Genomic DNA, 14,821 nt, shown 5'->3' with positions numbered 1-14,821 from the left:
AAACTTTTGAAGACAATGGATGATATGTTGATGGCATAGGAAGTGATGATGGTTTCACAGATGTGTACTTATCTCCATATTCATTAGTTTGTGTACATTAAATGGGTGCAGCAGGGGTCCTGGCTGGCTCAGCCAGAAGAGCATGCTACTCTTGATCTCAGGGTTGTGAGTTTGAGCCCCATGTTGGGTGTAGAGATTACTAAAAAAGAAAAAAGAAAAAGAAAAAACCCTTGAAGAAATAATAAAAGAAATACAAGGTTTGTATATTTTTTTTGTAGTCAGTCCTACCTCAAGAAAGGGGTTTAAGCCAAAAAAGCAATGATAATCATGTAGTTGAATATAAATAATATCATATTATGAACACCATTTTCTATGTAGCTTACAGTGAATTACAGTTTACACCCTGCCTTCTAAATTAAATTAAGGTAGTATTATTATACTCATTTAACAGATTGAGGAAACTCAAGTACAAAAGGGTTAACCAACTTGCTCAGGATTATCGGATGAGGCAGAAGCTATGCTTGTAAGGTTGAAGACAACCTCTAGTCTAAGGCACCCTTTCCTACTAAAACACACGTGCTGCACTTTATCTGCATAATTATAGGCTACACTAAATTTTAAACTTTTTTCATACTTTAAACATGCTCATAAGGGAAAAAAATAAGAAAAAAAGATCACTCATTTTTTCTGGTAACAACTAACTACTGTTGTGTAAATACAGTCATTTTTTCGGTACCTAGCTGAAATTGTTTTTGGTATTTATGAATTGGGTCTTAGGATATTTGTGCTTATAGTTATTAATATTTTTAGTGTCATTTTAATGGCTATGGAGAATACCATAATTGATTAACCAGTCTTCTATTGTTGGGCTTATCATTGTTTATAGATTTTTTGGTCATTTTAAACAATTCTTTAGTGAATATTCTTGAAACTAAAACTTTGTCTCTATTATTTCTTTTGGATAAATCCAAAAGGGAGAATTTCTTGCAAAAGTTATAAACATTTTAATAAAGTCATTAGTATTATTTCTTGCCCTCCAGAAATGCTCTCAAAAGTGTAAGTAGTACAGAAAGAAAATACAATTAGAGAAGTATTTCTACTGTGAAAGACCTAGTTCTAAGTAGAACACATAAACAAGAGCATTAAAGAAAAATCTCTGACATAATTGACTATATAAAATTATAAAACTTGTTTTTCAGAGATACAATAAAGATTTTTTTTTAGGTGTACCAGGAAAAAGAAATCTGGGGTATATATGAGAAAGGTTCACTATCACTAATATACAGATGTCTCTTATAAATCAGTAGGTCAACCACATACCTAGTAGAAAAAAAAAATGTGCAAAAGACGTAGTAAACCATATAAGAAAGAATACAAATTATTACATGTGGGAAGATATGTTGGCCAGTAACCAGAGGACTGTTGCATAAAAAACACCAGTTGATAAGTATATTTTTAATCCACCAGAGGTATAGTAAAATAAATATAATTGGGAATGTAGAATAACTTATCTGGTAGGCTGTTTGGCTATATGTATCCAAATAGGGAAAAAAAAATGTATGTATGTATATATCTTTTTACCCAGCAATTTCCTATCCAGAAATTTATCCTAGACATGTATATTAAGATGTCTTTGCAAGGGTGTTCATTGAGCACTGTTTATGTGCCTAAAAAACTTGAGCATCTATCAATGTGGGGTTATTTACTTAAATTGTGGTACTTGTTTGTAATGAATTACTCACCAACCATTAGGAAGGACAATGTGGCATTTTATGAGTCCATGGCTTATCATTGAGAGAAAAAAAAGCAATGTATTAACATATATAATAAGAAAATTAATTCATTCTATTAATGTTTATTGATAACCATGGTCCCTAGAATATATACATAAGTTCATATATGAATACTAGCATGGAAGTAGTTTAAAAGGATAGTCACTATCTTTTTATGAATGGGGCCGTTAATTTTCTCAGTAGTTGAATTTCAGTTTTTAAAAAAATTTCTTGACACATTTTCTATACTGCTGTTTATTGAGAATATAATTTATATTAGGTATATGCTCCAAAAAAATACAGCAATTTTCATTTTGGGAGGAAAAGTTAACTTTGATAATCGATGACATGCTTTATCCCAGGACTTCTGAGAAGGAATTTTATTCATTCTTCCTTTTCTCTACTCACTGTGAACCAATTTTGCCTTGCCCCTAAAAAATAAACATGAAAGATTTAAAAGACAAAAACCAGGGTTTCTTTTCTTAGAAAATCTAAATTTCCTTAAAACCCGATGTTTCAAACTCTCAAGTGTAAATGCATTTGTTCAGAGAAGCATCTATCTCAGTAAACCATACATTCTCGCCCTGCCCTCTAATCCATTCCTACAGCAAAGCCAGTAATCTTTTCAAAATGCAAATCTGATCCTATCTACCCACCCACACTCACGCTTAAAACCCTGCAAAGGTCTCAATTATTTTCTGTTGGTGTGCACATCAAAACACTTTCTTTTCTTTCTTTTTTTTTTTTTTTTAAAGATTTTATTTATTTATTTGACAGAGATCACAAGCAGGCAAAGAGGCAAGCAGAGAGAGAAAGGGGGAAGCAGGCTCCCTGCTGAGCAGAGAGCCCAATGCTGGGCTCCATCCAAGGACCCCAGGATCCTGACCTGAGCTGAAGGCAGAGGCTTTTTAACCCACTGAGCCAACCAGGCGCCCCCAAAACACTTTCTATTTGCCAGCCTGTACAGGCCAGCAAGGTCTGGCTGACTTTCCTACTCAAGCTCCATCTCATGCCTGGTTTCTCCCTGCCTCTGACACTCTCCTCCTAAAGCTAGCCTTTTTCTTTCCTTTGTGTTTGCTTTGTTACCTACCTTCCTGGCCGTTGTACAGGGTGTTCCCCGTCAGTAATGTTTTTCCCTCCTTTCTCCTAATTAATTCACATTCATCTTTAGATGAATTTTCCTAACCACTCATACCCACCATTATTCAAATATCCTGTTGCAGAGTCTCCTAGCATTTTTTTAATTCTCTTTTACAGACTTGTCATTATTGTAGTTTTTAAACATATATAATTATTTGATTATTGATTATAAACCAAAATTCCATGAGGGCAAGGACTATATATGGTTTTGCTCAATATTTGTATTTCCATCATCAAGAAACAGGGACTGTGACATCACAGGCAATCAGTAAGGATTGGTCAAATGAATCAATATATGAATGAGCAAATTTGCAAATACTAGGTATACACAACCTTGGACTTTGAACAAAAGGCTAAAACATAGAGTAAATTGGTCAGAAAGAATAAACTAGTAGAGCAAAAATGCTGTAGGGATTAGGTATTGATAATATTTGCATGCTGTACAATGTAAGGCATTTCTATAAAGTATATTGTAGGAAGATTGTTTCAAAGTTTTTAAGAACTAAAGCTAGTGTAGTATAAAAATAAATTGAATTTTAGAATAATTATAATTGAATAAAAATAATTGAATTATAGCTACTATACTAGGTCATTAAAAATATACAAAAATGAAATGTTTCTTTATGTGTGAAGTTATGGTTTTATTTATTTTTAAAGATTTTATGTATGTATTTGTCAGAGAGAGAGCATAAGCAGGGGTGGGTGGCAGGCAGAGGGAGAAGCAGGCATCTATCTCAAGCAGGGAGCCTGATGCCAGATGGATCCCAGGGTCCTGACCTAAGCCTAAGGCAGATGTTTAATCAACTGAATCACCCAGGCGTCCCTGTGAAGTTATGGTTTTAATCAAAAGTATTTGAAAATGCAGGGGTGCTTTGACTGGCTTAGTTGGTAGAGCATGTGACTCTTGATCTCATGGTTATAAGTTCAAGCCCCATGTTGAGTGTGGAGCCTACTTAAAATTTAAAAATTTTTTTTAAAATTAAAAATTAGGTGAGTAGCATTTTAAAAATATTTGAAAATTCAGAATTTAATGATAGCTAACCATGTTGTGTTTGCAGTTTTCATTTTATTTTTCATTTTAATTTTTTAGAATGTCTTCTTTTTTTTAAGTTCAGGTGATCTCTGCATTTTAATTAATCACAAGTAGGAGTTAGCTCTCTGTTCTCTGAGAAAGTTGAAGTAAAAAGTAAAATGCCTTCTTCATGTATGTGAGTTGTAAAAAAGTAGCCTATTTTTACAATATGAATTTTTTATATTGGCTGTAAAAAATGAGAATGAGAACAATGAGAGTAGGGGTAGAGGTTTAATATTTATTTATTTATTTATTTATTTATTTTTATTATTTTTTTTTAAAGTAGGCAGAGAGGCAGACAGAGAGAGGAGGAAGCAGGTTCCCTGCTGAGCAGAGAGCCCGATGCGGGGCTCGATCCCAGGACCCTGGGACCATGACCTGAGCTGAAAGCAGAGGCTTTAACCCACTGAGCCACCCAGGTGCCCCTTAATATTTATTTTTATTGAAAACTCAATTACTAAAACCACGTATGCAATATCAATTTTTATAGGAGATCAATATTTAGCTTACAGATACTGTTTGGCTCACAAATTCATTTTCCTGATCGGTTGATGAACTAGGCTCTGATCCATAGCCAGAGATTTCATGCCAATCCTCTTTTATAAGTTTATAAATACAAACCATTTACCTTCAGAAGGACCATGTGAGAAAACATGGGAGAAAGATGTCAGGGACATAAAGGTACAGTGCTATGAAGAAATGTCCTGAAGTGGGACTTTCTGTACAACTTCATGCAATAATTTCATAGGGGGCTTAAATGCCAAATAAGTTAACTTCCCCCAGAATTTGGAGGTAATGTCAAAGTCCGAAAATACCACACTTTGGGGGCGCATAGGTGGCTCAGTCTTTAAGCATCTGCCTTTTGCTCAGGTCATGATCTCAGGGTCTTGGGATCCATGTCAGACTCCCTGTTGAGCAGGGAATCTGCTTCTCCCTTTCCCTCTGCCAGCTCCCCCTGCTTGTGCTGCTGCTCTCAAATAAATAAAATCTAAAAAAAAATAAAAAATAAAAGAAAGATGGAAAAAGAAAGTACCACACTTTGAAACTAAAGCTAATGGAATTAGTATTCTTTCAGTTCTAGTCCAGTGCTCCTCAAAATGGGGTATACTCAGCTCGGGAGGTATACCAGGAATTTCTAAGAGATGTGTAAGCTGTGCATAGATAGTTTTTAAGAGAGTTAGTGGTTAGGCTTTCAACTTCCATATGCACTGTTTTTCTAAAACTGAGCTGCTGAAGAATCTGCCTTACCTTGCCCAATCATCCTTTTTTCTTTTCACCAAAAAGAGGCACACCTTTCACCCACTCCTAATCTTACTGTGTTAACATTGCCCCAGGATGGAAAAGGGGCACCAGAGACAGAAGTAAAATGTCCCTGATTACTTCCTAGCAACCCTTTTGCAAATGGTTTTCAGCTTTTCCTTTCAATGAAACTGAAGAAGGACTTAACCAAAGTATCAGTTAATCATTAAAAATAGTTTTCAACAATAAATCACTAAGGCTTTTTTGCACGTAACTTGGAAGGCGTTTAAAGAATTTTGGGACGTAGCTAAAACAAAACCCCTTCTATTTCCATCATTCATAATTTTTCATGAACAAGTAGTCTGAGCACATCTTCTAAAAGAAGAAAAAAAGGAATAAAATGTATTTTATTGTACAAACCCTTTCTGAGCCTAGCAAACAAATTCTGACCACATTAATTAGTTGAAGAAACTTAGCTAACTAAGAAATGTATTTTCAGTAAATGTTTATATCATGTTTAATACCAATATATTTATGTTGCTTTGACCAAATGTGCACTAGTAATTATAATGCTAACTCATTTCAGGATATTTTATAACATTTAAGGTTACAGAAATTTTTAAAATTAAAGTTCAGTTGATAATTGACTTCTAAGTATAAATGTCATATTATAAAACTCTGGAAGTGGAATGGAAATAAAAAGGAATTATGTAAATTTTTCAACTACTTGTTCATATATATATATATATATATTTTTTTTTTTTTTTTTTAAGATTCTATCCATTCATTTGATAGACAGAGATCACAAGTAGGCAGAGAGGCATGAAGAGAGAGGGGGAAGCAGGCTCCCTGCCAAGCAGAGAGCCAGATGTGGGGCTCCATCCCAGGACCTCCCAGGATCCGGGGACCATGACCCAAGCCGAAGGCAGAGGCTTTAACCCACTGAACCACCCAGGTGCCCTTGTTTTTATTTTTAAATGAATAATGGTGAGTATTAAATAACTATGGTATATAGAATCCAATGGATAGGTTTTCTAAGGTATTTTGTAGTGTCAGTATTTGTAACATGCCAAAAATGACGTTCATTACAACAATTTGAACTTACTATGAAATTATCTCAGATGCTACCTTAAAAATGTGTAAAATACATAGTATTTCAAAATTATTTGGGGGAAGACATGACCTATTTTTCATAAGCTGAAGGTGAAAAGAGAAAAAACTTTCATAAGGAAAAATTTTCATAAAGTTAAATTTGTTCAGTTTAAAAGATTATTTTAAATGATATCCTTTGTTATGCCTTAGACTTAAGATATATTTTGAAATTATGGTGTTAATGGACAGTAGCTTTATTTTTGATGTGGTAGCCGTTTCTCAGGCTCCCAGTAGCTTTATTTTTAATGTTCTTTTCTTCAATACTCCTTAAAATGTTTTTAAAAAGTTATTTTTACTAATGCACAAAATTCAAAACCCTGAGAGAATCACTGGTCTAATAGAATGTAAAGAGGAATGTTTATTTTATAAAACAGAATATTCTGGAATTACTGAGGAATGGAGATAGCCAGTTTACTACCTAGTGTGGTGGACATAGCCAACAAGCACTTTAAAGACATTGAGTTTCTACTGTGAACTAAACATCTGGATTTAGCAGATTAATAAGATTGTCCCAACCTCCAAGAAACTTATCTTTCAGTGAAGGAGAGGAATAAGTGAATTAATAATTATAATGGTTAAGTGTTGATAGAGATACATAAAATTGCTGTGGAAACATGGTTTTAAAAATTGAATTGCTAGGGAATATAGATGAACATAAGAATTTAGCCAAAATAAAAGTGCATTTATCCTAAAAGTAAGGCCATTTTAAGTAGTTCAGAATGTTTAGACTCTACAACTGCTCAAGGTGAGATTTATAAAGAAAGAACAAGGAGACATGAATAAAGAATTGGTTTTTTTAATCCTGAAAGTGATGGGAAGACTAAAAGACATTTTAAGCAAGGAAATAAGTAAATCAGACACTTCTTAATAACATCTAATTCCTAATTATATGCTCATTCAACAATTTTATCTTTAACTTGGCCTCCTATATAGATTCATCCATAGGAAGAAATTCTTTTAGTAAACATAAACAGAGTAGGTTACCCTGCCAGGTAAATGTTCTACTGAAAAATAATGAATTGCCAATCTCTTCTAAATTGGTTTGAGATCATGTCCAAAATCTAACATGTTTTAAATATAGTGAACAAGCCCAGTTTGGAGATGCTCCAAGTGAGTTGCAGATCTAAGACACTATTATTGAGATCAACAAAGTATTTCTACTTCTCAAAGTTCAGCTAAAAGCTAGTGGGATGTCTAAAGATTTTCTCCATCCTAACCTAAAGATTACATATCCATCAGCTTCTCAGGTCTATTGAGAATTCAGTAGTCAATGATGAAAGTAATTTCATAAAAGATGATAATGATAGTTTAGAAATCCTTAATACAACTTCCAGAAATGAAGATGAAGCTCTTCCAAGCATTCGTGATCAACCAACATAAAATTTGCCTCAAACTTTGAGATAATACTCCTGCAACAAGAGTCATAAAGAATGGCTGTGCCATCATGCCTCTGTTCTCAAAATGAGTGGACCCGACAGTGTGGGTGGAAAAGGAAAAATTCATAATCACCTTCGGATAAATTGCGCAAAGGAGTTACACTCCTTAGAAGGGCTCAGCAGAGTCTTCTGCATGAACAAGGATAGTTGACACGAGTGAGGTGAGTTGTTTTCCTTTTGGTGAAATGAGAATTAAATCATTTTGGCTTGGTGAGTTTTTTGGCTGCTTTGAGATCCATTCCCCCAGGCCAGTCACAGTCAGTGTTGTACTGTGCTAAGTTATTATGCCTCACTGGTCAGTGGAACAATTAGGCTCACTGAACAAGTACAATTCAGGTCCAGCCTACTTTTTTCTTCTGTTTAAGTAACCTGACCTAACAACCGTGGGATTCTGTTGTTGACTCTTAAATATTTCAGGATTTTCAGGTTTGCTGAAGAGACACAAATGATCAATTTGTAATTCAGAGACTTCTTCCTGCTCATGTGCTGAATGTCACATTAGTTAATACACTTACGTCTAAAAAGGTATCCACGAGGGATGGGTTTATGGTTTTACCGTAGAAGACTTCAGTTTTCAACCTGTGACACTTGGGGAAATTACCAAATATCTCTAGACACTGGTTTTCTCATTTCTAAAATAGATCTAATAATAGAAAGGCAGTAACCTTCTAAGTCTGTTGTGAAAAAAAATTTTTTTTAAAAGATTTTATTTATTTATCAGAGAGAGGGGAGAGAGTGAGCACAGGCAGACAGAATGGCAGGTAGAGGCAGAGGGAGAAGCAGGCTCCCCGCCAACAAGGAGCCCGATGCGGGACTCGATCCCAGGACGCTGGGATCATGACCTGAGCCGAAGGCAGCTGCTTAACCAACTGAGCCACCCAGGCGTCCCTGTTGTGAAAATTTAATGAAATTATACACATAAAGCACTTAGCTCATGCCTAGCAAATACAAACCAGCAGGTTAATTTATTCAATTCTTCAAATACTACATGCCAGATAGCAGAGAGAAGGACTAGAGATAAAAGCAAGAATAGACAGTTCTTGCTCTCAGAACACTTAAAAGGAAGTTGACAATCAAATATCACAAAAACAAATGTAAAGAAGGAGGAAGAGAAAAAAGAAGGAGAAAATACATGGTTTTGGAGCTTGTAATAGGTAAGACTTGGCTTTTGAGGGTGATCAGAGAAGATTTCTCCGGGAAAGTGGCATCTGAAGGATGATTAAGAGTTAACTTGGTGAAGTAGAGACGAGAGAGATGGCTTTCCAGCCTGTGCAGAGGCCCGCAGAAGCATGGGCCATCACAGGTTTGAAGGATAAAAGGCAAGCACCGGTGGCCAGAGTAGTTGAGGGGGTGGGAGCAAGATGTAAGAAGAGGTGGGTTTAAGATGAAGTGGATGTGATCCATTGAATAGCAGTTTTAAGTTTGTCTTTTTGATAAGAGCAATGGGAAGCTGCTAAGGGGCTTTTGAATGCAGTAGGAAGAAGGGACAGCATAAAGTAGCATGATCAGATTTGGATTTTCAGATCATCTTGGCTGCTGATAACAGATAAGATGAGGACAAAGGAAACAGAGGCTATTATAAGAGATGATGAAAACGTCAGCCAGATTAATAAGGGTAAAGGTGGAGAGAACTGCACAAATTTAAGAGCTATCTGGGAGGAAAAGTTTTATAAACTGGTGATGGATTGGATGTGGGGATTAAAGAGTGAAGTGCGGAGGATAGTGTCCGGCACCAGTCACTAAAACAGGTAACATCAGAAGAGCGAAGTTTGGGGATAAAATTATAAAATCACGTTTGGAAATTTCATTTTGAGTTTCTTTTGAGATCTTTATGAGGCATATTAAGTAGGCTACAGCTCATAGGATACATATGTCTCATAAATAGATGTGTATACACACATGCATATATATATATGTGTATGTATATATATATATATATATTTGTATGTCATCTGTGGGTAGGTGGTGACTTTTTCACCCATAAAATGGGCAATACCGATCCTGCCTCATAGGAGTGATTCATAAGAAATGAGTTGGAGAGGATGCACATAAAGTGCCCAAGCTTGTATCCATAATTGTACCAGGCCAAGAGATGGAAGAAAAAGCACTGGGTCCAGTAGTGGCAGTGAGGTGGAAATGCCCAAGGAAATGGTGCAAGGAGTGTCAGAGAAGCAGCAGCTGGAATCAGGTGTGATAAACACAAGACTCTGATATATATGCCACTTTTGAAGGTTGATCACTAGATTCTTTCAGCAAGCTCCCTAGATGTTTTCTAAGTGAGCAGTTACTGAATCTGAAGTCTGGAAAGGCTCCTGCTAATACTAACTATGACATTAAAGTATTCAAGGCAAGTTTTCATGGAAATCCATAAGCATTTATTGAGGATCACTAATCCAATGTGATCCTCACATTGGAGGATTTCTGGAACAGAAGAGTAGAAGTTGGACACAGAAGTAAGGCAGAAGGTGTGTTCTAGGAGGGGTAAAGCATACCAAGACTTTAAAAAGTACAGACCTGTAAAATCACAATGGGATAAAAGGAGTGAAATTATCTTGTAATTAATAACATTTGGGGGAAAGATAGTGTTGATATTGGAAAGGTTAAGGGACCAAATGATGGAAGACAAGTAAATGGTGGGAATCTATCAGAAAATTGTAAGCCGGGCAATGATTGGGTTAGCTTGTAAATAGAAAGGTTGAGACCATTACATAGACCAGAGGGTGGAATTGAACACTGGAGAGACAGTTATCAGTTATGATGCTATTGCAGTAGAACAGGTAAAGGATAGAAGCCTGATGTCCAGGAGGCATTTGGAAAGTAATCTGGATTGGAGAAATATATAGTATATATGCTATACTAAATTTTACTATAGTATACTATATATAAACTATACTATACCATAGTGTATATTGTATATACTATCCACTATAATATACTGTATACTGTGTATATACTATATATATACTAATATATATTATATATAAATACCCCAAACATATCTGTGTTTGGGGATTATCAGTTATAATAGGTAATTTAAATCAGTGTAAGTGAAATAAATGAAGGACAAAGTGAAAAGAAGAATAATTTTAAAAGGACCATGTGAAATAGCATCATTTAAGAAACAGGTGTAATAAGAGGACCCTAAGGTCTCTTATCCAATAACCCTCATTCTTGAAAGTTCTTCCTTATGTCTAACTTAGATATTTCATGCTGAAATCAAAGTCTGTTTCTTTTGTCCACTCTTCAGTTGAGATAGAAAGTAACTGTTCATCATCTTGTATATAACAACCCTTCCTAGGCTTGAATACTGTTATTAAGAAACCTGGTAGTCTTCTCTAACTTAGGCTAAATAATTTCTAGCTCCCATTTCCCCAACCCTTTAATCATCTCTGTGACTCTCTGTTGAATCCTTTCCACTTTCTTCACATCTCTCTTTAACTTACAGAATCCATTGCTGGATGTTGTACTTTTCAGATTCACTTTGAGGATCATGGAAGACTTTTCTTAAATTTTTTGTGTAGTAACTTCACGTATCCCAGTGTTGTGCTTGGATTTGCTCCATGTCAAATACAGATCTCTAATAAACCAGTTATTTTGGCTATTTATGCCTAACTAACTATTTTTTCTTATTTATTGTTAACATTAAATCCCTTTTGATAGTGACATTTTGTAGAGATCATTCTCAATACCGTGACTGAATGAAATATATTTATCTGCCCTGGTCTCGGTTTTGGGTGGGAGGTAAAAACTTTGTACTTCCATGTACTTGCATAGGATGACATAGATTAACCATGTGTTCTTTTCCATCTCCCCTTTCTGGTTTAAATTGTGGAATTAGATTAAAACATGAGTGTGAAAGAACGTCACTTATTCTGCATGTCTGTACCCCCACTCCCTTGTGAGCTCCTTGAAGGAAGAATGCAATTCTGGTTATCTTTGTATTCTCAGTTCACTTTTTTATCTCAAGGGAAATTACATTTGATGCCTGCCTTAAATCAAGTGTGAAAAAGGCAGGTCTTGACCAGCAGTGGCAGTCAAGTTCCACCTTGCTTGTCAGTTCAATTGATTGGTGGCAATTTAATTATTGCTGAGCAATGTGATTATAAGGATTCTGCAACAGAGTCCTAGATCATCAAAAAATGTTGTGGCAAATTAGAATTGTCCAAAATTAGAAATATGAATTGCTATAGCAATTGTTTACCTTGGCTGGACATGAGGCATAGGAGAGGAGGCATATTTGCCACTAAAAACAACAGAAGTTATACCTTCATTCCTATACAATGCCTTGGTCCCAGACAAGTAATGGACTCTTTCTCTGAGAAAGAAAAGAGCACTTTGTTCAGTTTATAGATCATAGTGAAAACAACAGAAGATCTTAGAGGTCATGGCCCTACTTAAAAAAAATTACCCACCCACTTATTTTGCCCAATTGCATAAGGTCTATCTTTAGTAGCTCTTGGAAATTGTGTCAGTGTTAATCTGCATGATTGCCACACATGATTATGAAATGTCATTATAAGAGTTTTATTCATGGTTCTTTCCTTGGAGCTTCTCAGGAAATAGTTTTGATTTAACTTAAAAGTCAACAAAAATAATAGTGGTTTTTTTTTTAACTAATCAAAGAATTCAGCTGCTACTTTGAAAGTTCCACAAGAAATCTTACGGTACTATTCCTGTTTGTTACTTTGATAGCATATTGTCCAATGATGTATTAATAGACAAAGAATTGACTCACTAAAAATTTAGTGGTATCTTTGCCAGATAGAGTTTGGTGAGAAAACTGGACTAAGAGGTAGAACAAACTGAGGAATTAGTATGTTGGGGAGTATTGTTGAGCCTTTGGAATGTAAGAAATAGTCATGAAGAACTGTCAATACATTTAATTTATATATTTTGTTTGCTTATCTCTGTTGTTCTGTGGTTCTTACTTAACATGAGCCTCCATGTCTGGACTCAGAAGACAGCCTCCAAGATATATCAAGTAGATTGATCCAGTCATGGTAGGTATTAAAGATAAAGTCTGTAATTAATTGTGGAGATAAGCACTCTAAAAGTATAACTTCACCATGAGTTGAGAGGGAAAAATTCTCTACAATCTTTCTGAGTTGCTTGACCCATTGATATGACTTTAGCTATCACTTGGTAATTTCACCAAGTCTACAGCCGTACCTCAAAACTTTCTGCAGAGCTGCTGATTGGCTGCTACTTCAGTGTTTCAGTTATACCTCAGACTCAACAAATCTAAAATTATTGAAGTCCTCACTTCCTCTGAAGACTACTCCTTCTCCTGTATTCTCTGTTGTACTGGGTTTGGTGCTATGTTTCACAATTGTCTTTGACTCTTCCATTTTCTGTATTTCCCACATTGAATCAATCCTCAGCTGTTAATGCATTTTACTTCCTAATGAGTTCTTGAATCCTTTTCCTACTCCCCACTTCTGCTGTCACTGTCCTAGTTTAGGCTCTCATCTTCTCTCATCCTCTCTCATCCTGAATACTAACATCCTCTTAACTAGTCTTTTAAGTCTCTGGTCTGGCCCTGTCATTATCTTGCACTTTTGTCTCCCTATTTAACCATTCTAGTGAATCATCATCATTGTGAGATAAAGTTCAAGCTCCTTACCATGGAATTCAATAATTCTATGATCTGGCCTCTCTCGGACTTTCTGTTTTAATCTCTTACCATCTCCCTCCACTTCTTATCTTTCACTTTGCTCTCTAACAGTGGTGCTATTGGAACACCTTCCTTTCTACCCTCTTTCTCATCATTTGATTAATTACTAATTATTCTTTGATAAAACCTACCTCAGTTATCTCTTTCTAAAAAAGTCTTTTCTGCCTACCTACCTATCTACCTACACACATATCCACCCACCCACACACACATCCATTTGTGCCTTTGTAATACCCAGGACCCCTACTTATCTTTGCCCTTCCCATATTAGGTTAACATGCCTATATATGATTTGCCTATACCACCACGCTATGAATTCTCTAAAGGAACATCATGTCATATTTACTTTTGGATCCATAACAGACTAACATAGTGTCTTATATTGGCAGTCTTTCTGTAGATATTGATTGAAAAAATAACAGTGTATCATTATTAGTTCATGCAGTAGAACACAATTAGAAGCAGTAATATCGGGGCGCCTGGGTGGCTCAGTGGGTTAAGCCGCTGCCTTCGGCTCAGGTCATGATCTCAGAGTCCTGGGATTGAGTCCCGCATCGGGCTCTCTGCTCAGCAGGGAGCCTGCTTCCCTTCCTCTCTCTCTGCCTGCCTCTCCATCTACTTGTGATTTCTCTCTGTCAAATAAATAAATAAAATCTTTATAGAAGCAGTAATATCATTAATTTGAATTTGCAACAGATTATATTGATATGGAGAGTGTAAAATGTAGTGACTAAGCAAGGATAATAACTCTTATGTGTACTTTTAAATCCCCTAGAAATCACTGAAACTTATAATTCAAATGAGTATAGCAAATATAAATAATTACTCATCTTTAATGCCAAATTATCATAAATGACTAAGTAGGATATTTAAAGGTTGCTAACCAAATCAGAACTATTAAATAACACATTTCTAAATGAAAGTATTTAGACCAAAAGAAAAAAGAAAATACCAAAACAATTTTCCTGTAGAAGTACAAGCCCCTCTTACAAGGGTAATCTGCAAAAATGTATTACTGTTTATCAATTAATTAATTTTTTGAGAAAGCCCAAGAAATTTTATTTGCATACACATGTATTACTGTTATTCAAAACACAAGACAATTAGAATAATCAGTATTACAAAACTAGAAAGAATGGCTAGTTATGCCCTATTCTTTCCTTTATTGCTAGTCTTCAATAAAATACATCATTTGAGTTCTAAAGGTATATATATATATTTTTCCCAATAATAGTATTTCCATTTTGAATGAAAAATTGTAAATATAGTCATAATATTTTTATGCTCCCTACATTATCTCCTAGGCTTCCCCTCAACCACAAAAAAGAACCAAGTT

The 14,821-nt window shown here is 35.3% G+C and overlaps 2 long non-coding RNA genes across 2 annotated transcripts in view; one reads left to right on the top strand and one right to left on the bottom strand.

Moving 5' to 3' along the window:
- LOC132014112 (uncharacterized) overlaps positions 1-14,821 on the top strand; it is a 31,179-nt gene that overhangs the window by 3,167 nt on the left and 13,191 nt on the right. The gene's annotated exons all lie outside the window — the stretch shown is intronic.
- LOC132014113 (uncharacterized) overlaps positions 2,012-14,821 on the bottom strand; it is a 69,216-nt gene continuing 56,406 nt past the window's right edge. The window contains exon 2 of the long non-coding RNA XR_009403218.1: positions 2,012-2,203. This is a non-coding gene — a long non-coding RNA (uncharacterized LOC132014113). The remainder of the gene's footprint in view (positions 2,204-14,821) is intronic.

This window comes from Mustela nigripes, chromosome 3 (genome assembly GCF_022355385.1).
Source record: "Mustela nigripes isolate SB6536 chromosome 3, MUSNIG.SB6536, whole genome shotgun sequence".
NCBI classification, from domain to species: domain Eukaryota; kingdom Metazoa; phylum Chordata; class Mammalia; order Carnivora; family Mustelidae; genus Mustela; species Mustela nigripes.
This window is presented reverse-complemented; position numbering and strand designations above follow the sequence as displayed.